General features: G+C 46.5%; 1 non-coding gene and 1 pseudogene across 1 annotated transcript; one reads left to right on the plus strand and one right to left on the minus strand.

Moving 5' to 3' along the window:
* The window catches only part of LOC126008558 (40S ribosomal protein S12-like), a 176,296-nt pseudogene that overhangs the window by 54,717 nt on the left and 103,663 nt on the right, over nucleotides 1-17,916 (plus strand).
* LOC126009957 (small nucleolar RNA SNORD50) lies at nucleotides 3,754-3,836 on the minus strand. The gene has a single exon (XR_007496107.1). It is a non-coding gene; the product is annotated as a small nucleolar RNA SNORD50 (small nucleolar RNA).

Below are 17,916 nucleotides of genomic sequence, written 5' to 3' on the forward strand. Positions count from 1 at the left end.
CTTTCAAGTGTAGCTAACACACCAGCAGATCACTGACATTTGAAGGAGGATTTTTTTTGTGTTGATTCTGGGTGTAAAAAACAACTTTGCACATGAACAGAGACACTCATGTCCCTCAGGCATGTGTGAACTTTGCTCTGTGACAGAACTGTGAGGGGACACAGTAGGACTTCAACATACTTCACTTTCTGCTTAACTTTGTTTTTCTTTCTGCCCCCAAGCTGGTGGTTTTCTTTCAACTGTCCATAGAGTTCAATGTTTGCCTTAGAGCCTCTTATGAGACTTATAAGATCTCTTAGATCTCTCTGAACAATCTCAGCCACCAGAGATCTCTGGCACAGACTATGTGTCTGCCTGCTGAGAATGAATTGCTCACTGCAATGTGGATAAACCCTGAATTTGGCTGGTTCTGATCCTTCCCCTGGATGCATGTCGTTATGGGATCCCTGTGGTCTATCCCTTCATCACTTGAACCTGTACTCAACTTTGACTTCTGTCTTTGTTCTGGCTGACTGTAGATCACAGTTAGGAGGGCTTGGGTGGCTCAGAACTCACCTCTTCCTTCACCTCGGGTGCTGAGCACAGTGCACCCTGTGGCCTGTGACTGACCTCTCTGGCTGCTTCCAAAAACCAGCTGCTGATGAACTCATGTTCCACCTTCTTCTTATCAGACCACATGCTTTTACCTTTGGCTTGGCTGCTGTGAAATTGCTCATTGTTGGCAGGTTTTCACCTACGAAAAGCAACTGTCCTATCACTGACCTTGGTGTATATTAGCTCTTACAGACTTGTTTGTATGATGAGTGGATTTAGGATATTTCTACCTGGTTGCAACATTGCATCATTCATGCATGTCATAGCACACATTTCTTATCATGCATGTTGGCAGCCAACCCCTACTCTGTTTCTTTCATTACTCTCACTCTGCTCTTTCAGGTTTCTGGCATATTTTTTATTTCCTTTTGCTAAAGTTTGGTACTCAGTTTATCCAGTTTATCCTACCATTTTTTCCGGCGTATAAGACGACTTTTGAAACAAAAGAAGTCAACTGAAAATCTGGGGTCGTCTTATACGCCGAGTATATCCCGAAAAATGTTTCAATAGGCCGCTAAACGAAAATTGTCTGAATATTGCCACAAAACGAATTTTCCAACTCGATCCTACACCAATCACTGCAAGGCTGCTTGGACCGACTCTCTAACTCAGCCAATCCAAGCTGGCTTTTTATGCATGCAAATTAGACAATGTTCTGGACCCGAATCTACACTGTAAAAAGCATGCTCAGATTGGCCAGAGTCAGAGAGGAAGTCTATTATAGTATAACCTTTGAACCTTTGCTTGTTGTGATTGGCTTACTGTGGTACATGAGGACAGGAACACATGCAGCACAGGAACGTTCTGTCTGATACAGTGAATATAGGCCTAAACCTATGTTTTAACTGCAAAATTAGGGGGTCGTCTTATATGCCCAGTCATCTTATATGCCGGCAAATACGATAAGTTATGAGTGATGATGATGATATGATGATGATGATGATGACAATGCTGCCTTTAAACCCTGTTTGGTGTGGTGGTGACAATGGCCAGGGAATGCACTTAGCATTTAACACATGTGTCAGCCTGTGTTTGACTACTGATCTTCCCCACCCACCTATATTACACACATTTTTATGGTGTACTCACCCCATCCTGACCCTGTTCCCCCAGGCCCTATTTGCTTCTCCACCAAACAATATGACCTTAAAACATGTGTAGATGTTGATGTCCCAGAGAACAAGGTTTTTGAGCTTTGGAACTGCAGGTATTTTGACATAGGTAATCCTTGTTTTGGTAGTTTGAGGGTTCTCTGATACATTGGGGATGTTTAGTGCTATCTCTGACCTTGACCCAATGCCAGTGAAATCTTCTTTTGTGGCGATAACCCAACATATTTCCAGACATTGTCAAACATCCCTACTGAAAGAGCATATGTTGTTTAAATAAACCACTTTATTCTACTTCTAGATTTTTATCTCAATATCCTTGCACATGTGTGCAAAGGTAGTTGCAACAAGTGACACTTAGAAAACATTGTTTTTAAATCTTAGAAATTTACTAATAATACTTATAATACTTAGAGTTTACATCTAAGACTGATGGCTTAGGGAACACTCATGATGATTCTTGGATGACCATTTATGAGGTGCTGGGGATCAAACCCCAGTTGGCCATGTGCAAGGTAAGTTCCCTAGCTGCTGTGCTATCTCTTCAGCTCCAATTCATCCTTTTAAAGTTAGAAAAGAGAAGTGGAAAAGTATAAAAACTTAAATGTTAATAGGCATAGATGGTTCTGTGCCAAGAGTATTATTTGTTAACTACAAGTACAGAGAGGACCACCAAGGTTCTGTCATGTGCTGCTTCAACTGTAGATTATTATCCTGTGAAATAAAATCTCTATGAGGTCACAGAAAAATCCAGAAATAATATGGTGAGGATCTTGTCACATGTATCAATGTTTTTCACCCTCTGATCAGACTTTGCCATTGAGTCTGGTTTTTAACACATATTTATTATATGCATAATGCCTTCCAATTACACTTCTAGCCAAATAAAAAAGAAGCCAAAAAATCCTCCTTGAAGATACTGTACAAGAACTTCTTGAATTTCTCAAATTTGAATTCTCAAAGGCATTGAAATTTGTGCAAAATGACAGAAGGGAGTAGGGATAATTATGAATAAGAAAATAAACCAGATCTACAAAACTATTCTCTGTCATTAGAAAATAATTTCCTGAGATAACAACCTTGTTCAGTCTGCATGTAAGAAGACTCTGTCATGTGTCCAGAAAATTGGATCTGTTCTAAGAATAGACATGTTTATTATAGGCATCCAATGCTAAGAAGAACAAATATCACATTATATGACCTAACTACCTTCTTCTCTCAATATGTGTCTGTGTATGTGTGTGATATTATTGTGTGTGCTTGTCATGCATGCATATACATATATGGTATGGTGATGTGTGTAATATGTGTGCCCATGCATGTGGTATATATGCATAAATAGGCATCTTCAATGCATGTACTACCATGAAGAGTTGCAAGGAACTCATAGCCATACCCCAGGTCTGATATGAAGTTATTGGGAGAGATTTTTATTGACTTTCTTCCTTTCCCCCTTTTCCTTTTCATATCTCTGCCTCAGCCTGAAACTTAGAGGGTGATGGTCACTGAAAAGTCAACTGTCACTCTTTGGAGTTCCTGGATCTCCTCACCTTCCAAAAATAAAGGCAAGTGCCAGGTAGTCTGGTGCATGAAGAATTCTGGAGCTATAGCATCTGTGAGCCAGTCCTGTCAAATCCAGCTAACCAAACACCAGCTCCAGATAAGCACCCCTGGAATGTGGGTGCTGGGAGAGTGACACCCTGGTAGGCAGTGCCTGCATTTAAAGTAAGCGGGCCTCAGTGGCTCAGGGAATTTTTATTACTCAACAAATCAGAGATGCTATAATGTTTCAGGGGGCCCCATGCAGCTGCTCAAACCTGGCAGGCAGGGGAGAGGTAGGTCAGGATGGACGAAGTGAGGCAAGGAGACAAGGAGGGGGCTCATTCCATTATCTTTTGGAGTAGATAATCTGTGGGAACAGGAATGGGGGGGGGGGAATGCAAACCCATCATCTGAAGCAAGGTTGCCATTTCTAACCTGTGCATTATCGTCCTCTATTCTTTTTTCTTTATTTATACTCATTTATTTTTTATTCTTTTTTCTTAATTCCATCTGGGGGCCCAATTTGCTTTCTCAACAAAACTTTTATTTTTCTTCAGGTCATCAGTTTTGGGATAGGTTTCATCACTGATTTCCACAAAACTATCTTTAGACTAGAATGTTTTATCTGGTTGGGGGGGGGGGGCGTTGAGTCATCTCTGGAGATGCTCAGGGCTTACTCCTAGCTCTGCACTCAGCGATCACTCCTAGAGAAACTCAGGGGACCTTATGGGATGCTGGGGATCAAACCCAGGTTGGGTACATGAAAGGCAAAAACTCTACTTAATATTCTCTCTCTCTTTCTCTCTCTCTCTCTTTCTGGCCCTCTCTCTAATTGTATTGGCTGGAATTTCAGAACAGTATAAAATGATGAGGAAAAACATGACCCTCCTTTTTATGTCCTGATTTCCAGTTGAACACTCCAACTGCCTCCAATAAACTCTTGGCCTAGAAACACGGCCACGAGTTTTGCTTTGAGAGTGAAGATCTCACCAGACAGCCCCAGGCATCTCACTAGGGAAGACCATGGGTAGAGTGTGTGTGCAAGACTGATCAGAGTGGTCAGGTTCATTCTTCTGCTGATGAGACATCACTGATCACCCCAGTGCCTCATTGGCTGCATCAATGGATCCTTCCAGAGAAGTCTGGGCCCGCCATCGCTGGTATGAGGTGCATCTTGGAGCTAGTGTACAGGCTTGCAGGCCAGTCTCTGAGGAGCAGAGGGATTGTTCAGGGCATAGGAAGCAGAGCTACCAGAGGCCAATTTAAGAGATCCAGAGTGGAGCTGGGATCTGAGGTCTAGTATTTTGTCTCTCCCAGGCTCCAACAGATACCTACTTTGTCTGCCTGTCTTTCTGTCTGGTGGCTAGCTGGCTAGTAGGTCTCAATGGCCATCAACTCTAAAAGGAAGTGTTTGGGAATCCCCCTACTTTCTTCCTCTCTTGCTCCTCCTTCCTAACTCCTTGCTTCCCTTAGAAGCTGCTCTCTGGAGGGGAGTGTATCTTGATGTTCCCTATCAATTGGCCATGTGGGAGGCGACCAGAAACCCCTGGTCTGACCCCCATTCCCTCTGTGCCTGCCCTGCAGACCCTTGCAAGGTCTTATGCTCAATGCATGCACATACACACTAATTTACATGCCTGCACACCTGTCTCAGTGTTGTATCAATGATGGTACCTCATTTTCTCTTCACAGGATGTTTAACCTGTTCCTATAGCTCCCAGATAGATAGTTATTCTGGGGTTCCTGTGCTAAGACTCAGTGGCAGGCTGCCTGTGCTGGCCTGCAGCTAGTGCCCAAGTGACTCCGACATGACCTGAAAGAAAATAAATAACACGAGTGTGCACACACGATGGGTTACATTTATATACAGAACCTTTGTGCCAAAGAGTGTCCCAGAGGAGACTCCAGGAGCCAGAGTATATGCGGGGACCCCCCCCCCTCTGCTGTCCCTGGGGCAGAAGCAGGTCCTGCAGGGTATCTAGACCCAGGACTCAGTGCAGGGCAGGGCACAGGCTCCAGAGCACAGGCTGAACCCCCCTCTCCCTTTCCTGCTCAGGGACAGGTGTCCTCAAGCCCCTCCATGGACCTGCTCAGGATCCACTGTTGCACATAACAAGGCCACATCTCTGCCAACTCCTCCTTCCCCAAATACCAGATCTGGGCACAGGGTTTCAGCAGAACCAGCTCTGTGAAGCTGTCAGAGGGAGCTCCAGGCTCCCACCTTGTTCTGTGAGGTCTGAGCTAAGTCAGCACATTCCTCAGGCTGACCTGTGCAAAGGACCCCAGACACTGCCTCCCTTCTGCAGGGAGCCACACCCCTGCTTCCCACTCCTGCCTCTCTTCTTGCCTCCCTTCCCTCTCCCTCCTTTTTCCTCTCCCTCTCTGTCCCTCTTCCCTCTCCCTCCTCCCTAACCCTCTTTCTCTCTCTCCCTTTTCTCTCTCTTCCCTCCCATTTCCTCCTCCATCTCTCTTCCCTTTCTCCCTCCCTCTTCCTTTGTCTCCTTTTCTTTCCCTACCCCTCTCTTTCTTCCTCTTCCCTCTTTCTCCTCCCTCTTCCCTCCTTCTCCCTCCTATCTTCCTCTCCCTCCTCCTTCCTTCCCACTTTTTTCTTCCCTCTTCCCTTCCTCTCCCTCCTCCCTCTCCCCTTTCTCGTTCCACTTTCTATACCCTTTCTCTCCCTCACCAGTTCTTTCACCCTTTCTCTCTCTTTTTTTCCACTTTGGCCCTCTCTGTGTCTCTGTCTGTCTGTCTGTCTGTATCTATCTCTCTCTCCTCTAATGAATGGTAGAAAGTTCCAGAAAATGGTTATGACCATGAAGGTAGGCATAGGAAGCAACCCAAAAGCTGGTAAACAGTCATTTTATCTGTTACCCCCTGGCCCCTCCCAGAAGCCTCTAGTCAGACATTTTGATTCCATCCACAGCATCTGAACCCACAAGCCCCAATAATCAGCTGCACCAAGGGGGTGTGTTTGAGCAAAAAGGGAAAGGAAAAGCCCTTCTTGTTTGAATCTTAGGGGGTCGCCTGAGTGGAAAGAAGGATGTGGAACACACGCAGATGATCCAGCATTCATAGACTAAAGAGAAAACATATTGTGTTTTAAAAAAGGTATAAAGCAACAGGAAGTTTTGGGGGGGTTGGTTGCCCAGGGCCTCCTCCAGCAGGAAGTCCATGAGATTAGCAAGGGACAGCAGCCAGCCCAGCCTGGCACAATGGAGCCCAGAAAAGCTACCAGTGTTGGGAGCTGCCCTACAGGGTAGCACAGAGCCCAGATCTGCCTCTTTTCTATTACTGGCACAGCTGCAAGCATCAAAGTCCTTTTTTAAGGCTCCTTCCAAAAGGAGGGGTTTTAAGAAAATAAAAGACATTATTGTTATAATGCCCAGAGACCATAGAGATGAGGGCTGGAAGGACTGGCTCATGATATGAAGCTCTCCACAGAGTGGTGAGTGCAGTTAGAGAAATAACTACACTGACAACTATGGTGACAATGTCAATGAGAGAAGTAGAATGCCTGTTTTGATTACAGGTGGGATACTGGGGGCATTGGTGATGTTGGAACTGGTGAAGGGAGGTGTTCTTTATATGACTGAATGAAACCCAACTAAATCTTGTCTGTAATCAAGGTGCTTAAATAAAAATATTATTTAAAAATAAAAAGGAAGGGATGGGTGAAGGCAGGTCCAGGGCTTCGGGCTACTATTGATCAGGCCTTTTGAATCCTAAACCATCTCCCTCCAGTGGGCACCTCATAACTTTCTCCCATCACTCATCTTTCTCACCTCTTCTGGGCGACATTTACTTTCTTCATTCCAGCTAACTCAGATAACGGGAAGTTACATAAAGACTCGGGAATTCCAAAACCGGCGGAGGAAAACCTTTTCAATCAGAGCTAACAAGGTCATGGCTGATCTGGAATGTGGGACCAGAGGGGAAAAGAGCCTGGGAGGCCGTGATAAGCTGAGGTTAACATAACACAACCTCGGGGGTCCTGTGCACGCCGCCGTGTGGTGCAAACTAACCCAGGCTGCCTGACCCTGGAAACCAAGTCCAGATCTTTCTCAGCACAAGCTGTGGGGACCTGTGAGAGGTCAGGGGTGTGTTGGGAGGGGGGTGTCTTCCAGGCCCCTGCTGGTTTTGTACCTGAGTCTCTTTCACAGATCCCATACCCCTCTCTCTTTGAGTCTCTGAGTTGTGTCTTAGAAAGTTGGAAACTGGGCCGGAGAGATAGCATAGCAGTAGGGCATTTGCCTTGCAAGCAACCAACCCAGGACTCGTACGGTGGTTCGAATCCCGGCATTCCATATGCTCTCCCGAGCCTGCCAGGAGCTATTTCTAAGCACAGAGCCTGAGCACCACTGGGTGTGACACCCCCCCCCCCCCAAAGTTGGAAACTGTGACTTTCTAAAATAAGAACCTCCACCTGCATCTATTCGGATAATCTGCAACAAAACTTGTTCAAATTAATCTCTGCTTGGAAACCTCGTGAATAAAAATCGAAAGAAAACTCCAATAGGAATCAGCTCTTGGAGGAGTCTGCACGGAGCCCTGCTGTCTTTCTTCGTCAGTGAACTCCGAGTGGCAGCACCGTGGAGAAAGTTTGGGTCCCAGGAAGACTCTGCATTTCCATTCTCCAGCCTCATTCTAGTGCTGAGTCCAGGAAAGTTCATATGATAAGGTGGCCCGAGACTAGCCAGCTAGGCCTTTGGGGTCAGGCAGTCTGTGATCCAACAATGAAATCCATCTGTGCAGTGCCATCAAAAGGACAAGGGTCCAGGGCTGGAGCCATAGCACAGTGCGGAGGACATTTGCCTTGCACACAGCAGGCCTGGTTTTGATCCTGGCATCCCATATGGCCCCTCGAGACTGCCAGGAGTAATTCTTGAGTGTAGAGCCAGGACTAAGCCCTGAGCACCTCCTGCTGTGGCCCAACAACAACAACAACAACAAAATAACAATAAAAAGGACAAAGGCCAGAATTATCCCAGTCCAGTGTGGACAGTCCCTGAATTCAAGCACTTTCTTATGCAATGCAAGTGGCTGTGGTGCAAGTCTCAAAAGTTGAACACCAGCAGGAGACATGTCCTTCCATGGTGTGATCCACGTATCCTGCTCAGACTATTTCCCATTTGGTGGAGGAACCCCAGGCCTCCTGCACTCTTGGGTCAGTGACACTCGTGCCCTTCCGTGAAATGCAGCCTGACTTATGGGAAGGTGGCATGGTGACCAGAGCCTGCAGAGGGTCTGGATTTGAGGGGTGCCCCATGGCAGGTAATTTCCCTGTGTGTCTCTGCAGCAGGTATATTAGGAAACTCATCCCACACACCACACACCAGCATTCTCATACACTTTAGCTGAGCTAAACTTCTGACACTTGGTCCTCTCTGAGACTTGCAGACCTAGTGATCTTCCCTGGCTTTTGCCATCTTTGAGATCCCCAGTTTCTCAGTTTTCTGCCATCTCCACCCAGTCTCTCAGCATCTGTCTCATACTCTGGCCACCACATAGCCAGATAGAAATCCAGAAGACACAAGCTGGTGCCATGGGCTTTGCATGGAGTGAGGCCAATGGCATTTTGCTGCCGCTGGGTTTACATTCAGTGAGGACAAGCTCTGCCTGTATAGTCCTCACTGGCTCCAGCAAACATAAACCAAATCTCTGAGAAACAAACGCTAGATGCTTGTTGCTAATTCTAATAAACACTTGAGGAAGAAAAGCCAGCAAAAATTCATTTCTTGTGCCTCAGCCAAGCAGAGCTGGGGGACATGGTTGGTGGCTGCTGTTCTGTTCCCCCAAACCTCAAGACACCCTTAGCTAAGGAGGGTCCCCTTATCTCTCTGTACTGGCTAAGGTCAGGTATAATTTTGTTCATCAGTTTGGTCAGAGGGATAGAGAGAGAGTAGTGGATATGGCTGGAGTGATGGTACAGAGGTCATGGCATTTGTCTTGCATTGGCTGACCTGGGTTCAATCCTTGGTATTCCACATGGGTTTCTGAGCACTGCCAGGAGTAATTCTTTAGTTAGAGCAAGGAGAAAACCCTGAGAACTGTGGAGTATGGCCCAAAAGGCCAAGACGACAACAACAACAATATACACAAGAGTGTCTAGAGCAATACAGCAGGTACAATGCTTGCCTAGGGTTAATCTCCAACATCCCATATGATCCCCCAAGCACCACAAGGACTGATCCCTGAGTGAAGAGCCAGGGATAAGCCCTAAGCACCACAGGGTGTGTTCTAAACCAAAACCAAAGAGGCCAAAGAGATATTTTCATTTTCCAGGTATATGCGCAGTATACATTTTATACCTTTGTGTCAAATACTCAAAAGCTGAAGGGGATACAAGAATCCAAGAGAACTACAAGATACAATAAAAATAAGTGGCATTCTAGACATGAATCATCTAAATCAGGATCAAAGAGATGGGGCAGCAGTGGAAGCATTTGCCTTGCTAGTATTTGATGTTTATTTGATTCCCAATACTACATATGGTTCCTGGAGAGCCCTACCAGGAGTAATCCCTGAGCACAGCTGGGTGTATCCCCAAAACTCTCTAAATCCCACAAGCAATGAACTAGAAATTATCCCCGGGTTGGCCCAAGAATGTCAGGTGCTGGGAAGAGCACCAAGCATGACTTGTCTCCAAACTCCAAGCTCAGAGACTGAGAGCAAGGCCAGATTCTGAGGTCAGATTCTGCTCATCAGAAAGGTGGAGCTCTAAGGCACCCACCCCTCCCCAAGGAGGCCCTTTCAGCCAACACCATTTCTTCCCCCCACCCCTTCCACCTTCACAGTGGACCCATGTCATTCCCCTGGCCCCAAGAAACACCCAGCCTTGGTCCAGCCCATGTGATCACATGTCTGAACTGTTTTTTCTGATCAAACCTGAACAGGCTATTTATGTAAGTGGACTGAGTGGTTCCTAACCCCTAATAATTGTCTGTTTAACAAGGGATGCCAAACAATTAACCTCCAGGGGGAAAGGGGAGGGATTCGAATAGAAGTTAGTACTGTATCCTATCTTGCAAACACCAGTCTGAGGAACTAAAAGCCCTAATAAAAGCACAACCTCTGAAATCTGGGTCCCTACTAGAGATCCTGAATGGTGGGGCAGGCAGCACTGCAAGCAGTAGGGCCAGTATTGTGCTCTCTCTCTCTCTCCCTCTCTCTCTTTCTCAATTTCTCTCTCCTCTTTCCCTTTATCCTGCCCTTCCTCTTTCTCTCCCCTTTTCTTTCTCCTTCCCCTTTCTCACCCTCTCCCCTTCTCTGTCCCACCTCTCTCTCCTCCTCTCCCTCCCTTTCTCTCTCCTTCCCTCATTTTTTCCTTCCCTCCATTCATGATCTTTCGCTTTTTCCTCCCTCTTTTTTCACTGTGTCTCTCTGCCTTCCTCCTCCACCCTGTCCCTCTTGCTGCTGGAATGAAGTATCTACCATCGTGAAGGGGAGAGATGAGCAAAGGGTCATCACTAAGCAGTTATGGGCTCTGTGTGGCGCCTAGGGTTGCCAGGACCTCCCCTGGCCTGGGGATCCTAGAGAGCAAGGAGATTTGGAGATCTGACTCAAGGCATCGAAGCAGCTGGGACCACTCCAGAGATCACTACGCATGTGCTAGTAGTAGCAGATGCAGGCCATGCCAACTGACCTCTTCCATCCAACACATCTATCCCCCAGGGACTAGCTGGAGGCTTCCTGTCCTGAGGGTCTGCTGAGATGGCAAGTGTGTGGGTAAATGCCCCTTTCCAGGTTAGACTACCCATCCCTGAAGCTCTGGGAGGCTTGAGATGTGAGTCCCAGATCAGCATCTTTCAGATCCTCAGTGTGCAGGAACTATCTCTGCAGAGAGGATAACACCTGGCATGGTGCTCAGACCCCCTCAGACTGGTGCTTCCAAGACCACTAGGAAGGTCCTGGTCCTGCTGGGTTTCTCTCTCACAATTGTCCCTAACATCTGACTGCAAGAAAAAAGCAGGTACTGGGTCAAGAATCTCTGTGATCAGAAAGGAAAAAGGATTCTTGGAGGTCACAGACTCACAATATCCATTTCTACCTAAGCCAGTCTTCCCCTGTGAGGCTCTGTCTCCAGCCTGTTCTTCCCTGGGTCCCAGGAACTCTGCACCCCAACATTAGTTCAAGAAGCAGCGATCAAGTCCTGAGAGGTTGTTCAGCTTCTGCCAGAGTGTCCCTTAGAGAGAGCATGCCCCAGAGAGTGGTCCCTGGAGAGCATTCATCTAAGAGAGCAACCTCCAGGGAGAACAGTCTCCCCCAAAAAGCATCTGAAGGACTTCAAAGATGATCCCAGTGGGTGGAGATGGTTCGGACTCCAGCCCAGCTGTCTGGAGAGCACAAAATTCCCAAAAGTTGTATTCAAGGGAAGAGATCTTTGGATGCAGGAATAAGCCCCTGCCTCTGTTCTTTAAAGAGCACCATTTCTGGTTGCCCAGTACATGCTTGGAACCTGGTACCTGGTCCAACCCGATGGTTCCCTTTGTGGTTGTGGGGCAGGGGCAACATAAGTGTAAACTACATCTGAGAGCTGTTCAGGTCCCAGGGTCCAGGACAGACATGATAGAGCACACTTGTCTGTTTGAGGGGCTTGGAAAAGGCATCTCAATGTCTGTAAATCCCTTTTGGAGGCCTCTAGGATTGTTCCCAGATCTCAGTGGCGGGGAACAGTGGGAGTAAAGAAGGTAGAGACTGTGTGTTTGGAGTGAACATGGCTGATCTGGAAATGAGAACTGGGAAGGTCAGCTTCAGGGAGGTCTGGCAATCTCCATGGTGACATCTCAAATGACGTTGGGGTCAGGGAAGGTCGCTCTAAAGCCCAGCCCAGCAGGCCTATGAGGCCCTGTGGTGTGGGTCAGGAGCCCAGGATATGCTATATGGGTACAGGCAAACCGAAAAGGCCTCATGAGCCTGGCCCATCCAGTCCTGCCCAGAGGCATCTGGGTTTGTTTGCAGATTTGCTCCCTGAGGATCCCTTAACTCTGCTTTAAAGAGCCCCAGTGCAGGCCTGGCACGTGTTCATGATTCTTAGAGTGACCTTTCATAGGGGTGGCATCATCTCACTATATCCTCTCCCTCCTGGAGCTCTGCTATTGTCCTTGGTAACATTTTTCTGCCTCCCTCCCCCAGAGCACTCTCAGAGGAAACAGTGCTCCTCTACCTACTGCTGCAGAGGTGGTGAGACGTTTCTAGCCCTGTAGCTTCCAGGAGTACTCAGGTACATCACAGTGGCTGAAGCTGAAGTCCAAACTAGCACCCCTGAGAAGGGCACACGAAGGACAGCCACCACCAACCTTCAGAGATTTTTCCAAAGCACCCTCCAGCTGGTGACACATCTGGGGAATCCAGGCTTCAGAGAGAAGGATCTGGACGTTCAGGAAAGACTACACCCTACACAGAAACTGTGTCTCACATGGGGACAGAGAGGCTCAGACCAGGGTAGGATCCTCTGGTCACCCTCTGACTAGCAGGTAGTGGGTCCCTGCAAATTCTTCACCCACTCAACCTGGCAAGGGCATTGGTGTTTCCAGTTTCTGTGTGGACTTGTCTCTGTGTGGAGGGGGAGACCTGGCATCTGGACAAAGAGGGGGTAGTAGTGTCTCTGGTGACACATTAACTACATAGTTTCCTGAGCTGGGGCCACACAGAGGACGTTTAGCTGAACCTATAGTTGTAGCTTAGGAGACGATGTTCAGGCACATCACAGCCATATCAGGGTGCCCCCCACCCCTTACTTTCTACTGTATAGTCCCAAACTCTATGGGACCGTCAAAACCCCCTTTCCACCAGATGAATTCAAAGTCCTGCTCCTGATGGCACTTCATGTTGGGGGACACAGTTTGAATCAAAACTAGGTAGTCAACAGTTGACCTGGGGGTCTGGTCCCCAAGGATCAGAGGAACCTTTTCTATGGTGTTGAATAAGGTGGTCAATGAAAGATGGGTGCTCTGCTGAGCAGAGAAGTGACCACAGAAGGGCCAGCTGCTTCTCAGGCCCACAAGTCCCTGGTCAGCACTACCTGGTCAGGCTGCCAGTCTATATGGCCCCATAGGAAGGCTGTGTGGACACCCAGCAGCCCACAGACTGTAGACACATTTGTGTCTCACTTTCAACAGGGGTTCTGGGCCTGTGAGGTAGACCCTGATTAGGCATACTGAGAAGACAAATAGCCCTTCGAATCATCCCTTCAAACTGGGCTAGTGGACAGGTCAGGGTTCCCACCAAGCTCTGGCAGCTGCAAGTGGGCCCAGTGAAACAAGATCCAGCCTGGTGGGTCTAAGAACAGGTGTTGACCTACTTGTGGTGAGAGCTTTTGTGAGCACAATATCCTGGGGACTAAGTGGTCCCAGAGACAAAGTGACTTGGAGTCCTCCAAGACCAATTATTTGTCCAGGGGTCATTGGCTCTCTGTGTCTTCTTCTCTCTTGTTCTTTTTCTTTCTCGTTTTTCTTTCTCCTCTTTCTCTTTCTTTCTTTTTCTTTCTTTTTTCTTTCTTTTCTTTCTTCTTTCTTTCCCTTCTTTTTCTTTCTTTCTTTCCTTCTTTCCTTCATTCCTTCTTTCCTTCAGTCCTTTCTTTACTTTTATTCTTCCTTCCTCTTCTTTTTCTTCCTTCATCTTCTTTCCTTCCTTCCTTCCTTCCTTCCTTCCTTTTTTCTTAATTTTCATTTTTACTTTTTCTTTCTCTTTTTTCTTTCTTCCTCTTCTTTTGTTTCCTTCTTTCTTTTTCTTCCCTCCCTCCCTCCCTCCCTTCCTTCCTTCCTTCCTTCCTTCCTCCCTTCCTTCCTTCCTCCCTTCCTTCCTTCCTTCCTTCCTTCCTTCCTTCCTTCCTTCCTTCCTTCCTTCCTCCCTTCCTTCCTTCCTTCCTTCCTTCCTTCCTCCCTTCCTTCCTTCCTCTTTTTTTTTTATTGTAGCTGAGTTCCTCATCCACGAGTCCTGCTGAGAAGACCTAGTAGTACTTCTACCAGACCTTTGTCCTTTCCCTTCTCATGAGGTGCCCTCCATCTACCCCAATATTTAGTGTTGTGGCTCCAGTGCAGTGGAGGTTCAGCAGGCCATGGCCTCCTCTCCCCTGGGCCCTAAAACCTATGCTCCACCCTCTCTCACATGACACCCCAGGACACACAGGCAAGCATGAGAGCTGCCAACTCAAGCCAGCCCTGGGGCCACTGAGTGAGGGAGAAGGACATGGAGACATTCTCCATATGGTGAGCAGCCGAGCCACATCAAAGCTCCTCCTGGGTCCCAAGCTGCATCGCCCTCTCCTCTGTCAGCACTGCATATGGTCACCTCAGCATTTGTCCTGACTGGTGACAATAGGATAATGGGCTCCATATGTATTAGGACCTCCTTCTTCAGTCTTCTCCCTTCCATAGACTTTTCTATGACTCTGACCTCATACACACACCAGAATCCTTAATAGTGTCCCCTAAACTCCATCTTGCTTCAGACTGATATCACCTTGGGCAGGAACACAGATCTAGACCTTCTCTATGATGACACCATAGGCAGAATTTGTCATCGTGAGCCAATCCCTGTGGGTAGGAGAGTGGGACTATGTCTCTCAGACCTCTGGCTGTCCCTTCAGAACCCAACTTGGAACCCCCTGGCTTAGCTCTGGAACTTTGAAAAGCTCAAATCATGTCTTCCTATAGAAGGAACAACTCTGAGCAGATTGGATTTATGTCACCAAAGTGAGATTCTGTCTTAGAAAGATCCCCTACGAGGGCCAACTTCTGTGTTTTCCTGCAGGTGGCCTGTCCATCCCAGTTCTTGGGATGATGGACATTCAGTGCCTATTAAATTTAGTATCCATCATAAAATCAGAACACAAAAAAGATGTGAGCACAATTCCAGCCCAAAATAAATAGGCACATAGTTTCCCAGACCTGGCAATGACAGCAGGAGGGAGAAGGGGACGCCTCCGGCTCCTCATTTGGTTCTCACACTGGGCTGCGTTGCTTGGGGTGCCTGCTGTGAACCAGATACATGGGGGCTGGGGGCACCAGAGTTGCTGCTTCTGTGTGACCTAGCCAGGCAGTGATATGTAAAAGATTTGCTGCTTGCTCCAGATCCCAGGCCAAATTCTGGAAATGGAATTTTCCAAGTTTTACTTTACCCCACAGATAGAGTCAGAGACTCTGGAGACCTCACGCCCCTTCCTACCCAGAGGGCCAAGGGAGCAGTCAGAAGGTCTTCATGGTTATTTCCATTCCAGAAAATCTCTATATGTCTCCCTTGGCTCCAAACCACATTTCCCAGCCCTGTCTTCTGCAGTGCCCCAGAACCTGTGTGAATGGCACCACCTTCGAGACATTCAAATATTTTCAAATGGTTTTCAGGGCCCCCAACACCTGCTCCTAACCTTGTTTACTGATACTGCAGGGTCCCTGGTCTGACTGCTTCAATCCCCAGCTCAGCTGGAGAGCTGATGCATGTCAGCCAAATTAAAGATAGAGAGATTCTTATACAGTGAGATCATAAGATCATAAACGTGTTTTAAATAGCTAGCAAGAATGCTAGTAAGAAAAGAGGGGAGCCAAGGCCTGGCCACTCTGAGCACAGCACCAGAATGGAGAGTCCATGAGGGAGGAGCTGATGCTTCAGAACTGAAATTGGAAATGACCTGAGTCCTTCTGTTGAAGTTCCTCATGGGGCAGGATTCGAGGTACAGTACCAACCCAGGAATGCTTTCAACCAGGAGGCAAATCATTGGAATTCCTATCCTAATAGCACCTCATCCAAACAATGTTGGAAGTGAGGGGATGAATAAATTATTCACAGAGAGAACAAACTTAAAAGACCAGAAAGCCTTGAAAATACTGACTTTCCTCAAATGCATGAGAGAGAGAATTGAAAGAGAAAAAGAGAGAGAACTTACACATATCCCATTCCTTTTCTTGATGGAAGGTCTGGTATGGTAGCAAATGGTGCTTAATGATGCTTCTGGAAGAATCTCTACCACTGCACCCTGGAAGGCCTTCTATTCAGGAACCCAGGACAGCAAATCATGCCAAGAATTGATGCTAAGAATTTTGTCCAAGGCTTAGGTACATGATTACAGATTTGAAAGGGAATTAAGATGATTCACTTGGATATCCTGAGACATGGAAGTAAAAGAGATATTGTGACGGTTTCAAAATCAGTGCTGGTAGAGGGCTGGTGGTGTCTCACATAGAACTTTACAGCATCATGTATATAAACAGACCCTAATAACCTTTATGTAAGTTTACAAAAATATTTCTGAAAAGACATTGTTTCGTAGACTTTGTAGAAGATAAAATTACAGGGAGATTTTGCTGTATTTTCCTTTGCATGTCTTTATTTTATGATTCTTCTGAAGAGAGCTCTGTTAGTGCTGTCTGAATTGAGAGACAAAAAGATCCCCTTGCTGATACACATGTGTTGCCTACGTGCCTACTGCCTGATCATATTTCACCTTCATTTTCCCTCTTGAGATATGGACTTTCCTACTTTTATGCTGGGTTGTATATCAGTGTTCTCTGCCTTTGCAGAAGCCTGTGCTCTATCTTGAGCATATTGCTCTCCCTCTCTATCTTCTCCTTTCCCCTATCCTTCTTCAGTACCTCCGAATAAAACCTGTTTTTACTTAAAAAAAAAAAAAAGACCTCTTGCTGAGAGGAGCCCTATGACCTGATTAGCCTCTGGAAAGTAGTTCGGAGATTCCACCAAAAGCTGAACAGAGATACTTGAGAAATATTCCACTCCTAGGATCTATCCCAAGGGCACAAAACTATTCATTTAAAAAAGCATTTGCATGCCTGTACTCATTGCAGGGTGATCCCCAGAAAGAGAGATCTGAAAACAACCAAACTGGCCTATGACAGCTGAGTGGATAAAGATGATTTGGTGTGGAGGCACCACAGATACTCCCCAGATATAACAAAAGATAAAAGCTTAACCTCTGCAAAAACATGGATGGAATTATAAGGGGCCATAGTGAGTGAAATAAATCGAAGGAAGATAAATACCAGATGAGCTTACTCATGAGTAGAATATAGTCAAACCTGGGGACAATGTCCAATACAAACAAATCCTTGAACTCTCACATTAGGATTGATGTTTCCAGAAGTGAGGAGGGAGATAAATGGAGTACAATGGACTTTTGGGGACACTTTAGTGGTAGGCAGGATGTGGCACATTGAGAAGGATAAACCTATCATTATAAAGAATAGTCTTGTGATGGTACTCATTTGTGGGATATATAAAAAGGTAGTATGGTAAAAATATTCAAAGACAATAAAGATGAAGGCCAGGAGGACCAGTCCATAGTAAGAAACTTCCCACAAGAGCAGGCAGAGAGGGGACCCCTAAGACAATGAGAGTTGGAAATGATCAATCTTCACGAGAATTGGGTGCTGAAAGGAGAAAGACTTATTATATGCATGCTACCCTTTCAGTAACAATATTGCAAACCACATGTCTAAAAGAAAGAGAGAGTGAGTGAGAAAGAGAGAGAGAAAAAAAATTGTCTGCCACAGAGGCAGGCAAGGGGGAGGGTGGGGAAGGGCAAGAAGGAAATGGTGTCATTCGTGATAGGAAATGTATATGCATGGTGAAGTATGTCATGATGGGTGTCAGACAATTATATGATTGAAACTCAATCATAAACTTTGTGACTGTATCTCGAAGTGATTCAATTATTTTTTTT

This window comes from Suncus etruscus, chromosome 5 (genome assembly GCF_024139225.1).
Source record: "Suncus etruscus isolate mSunEtr1 chromosome 5, mSunEtr1.pri.cur, whole genome shotgun sequence".
Taxonomy (NCBI): domain Eukaryota; kingdom Metazoa; phylum Chordata; class Mammalia; order Eulipotyphla; family Soricidae; genus Suncus; species Suncus etruscus.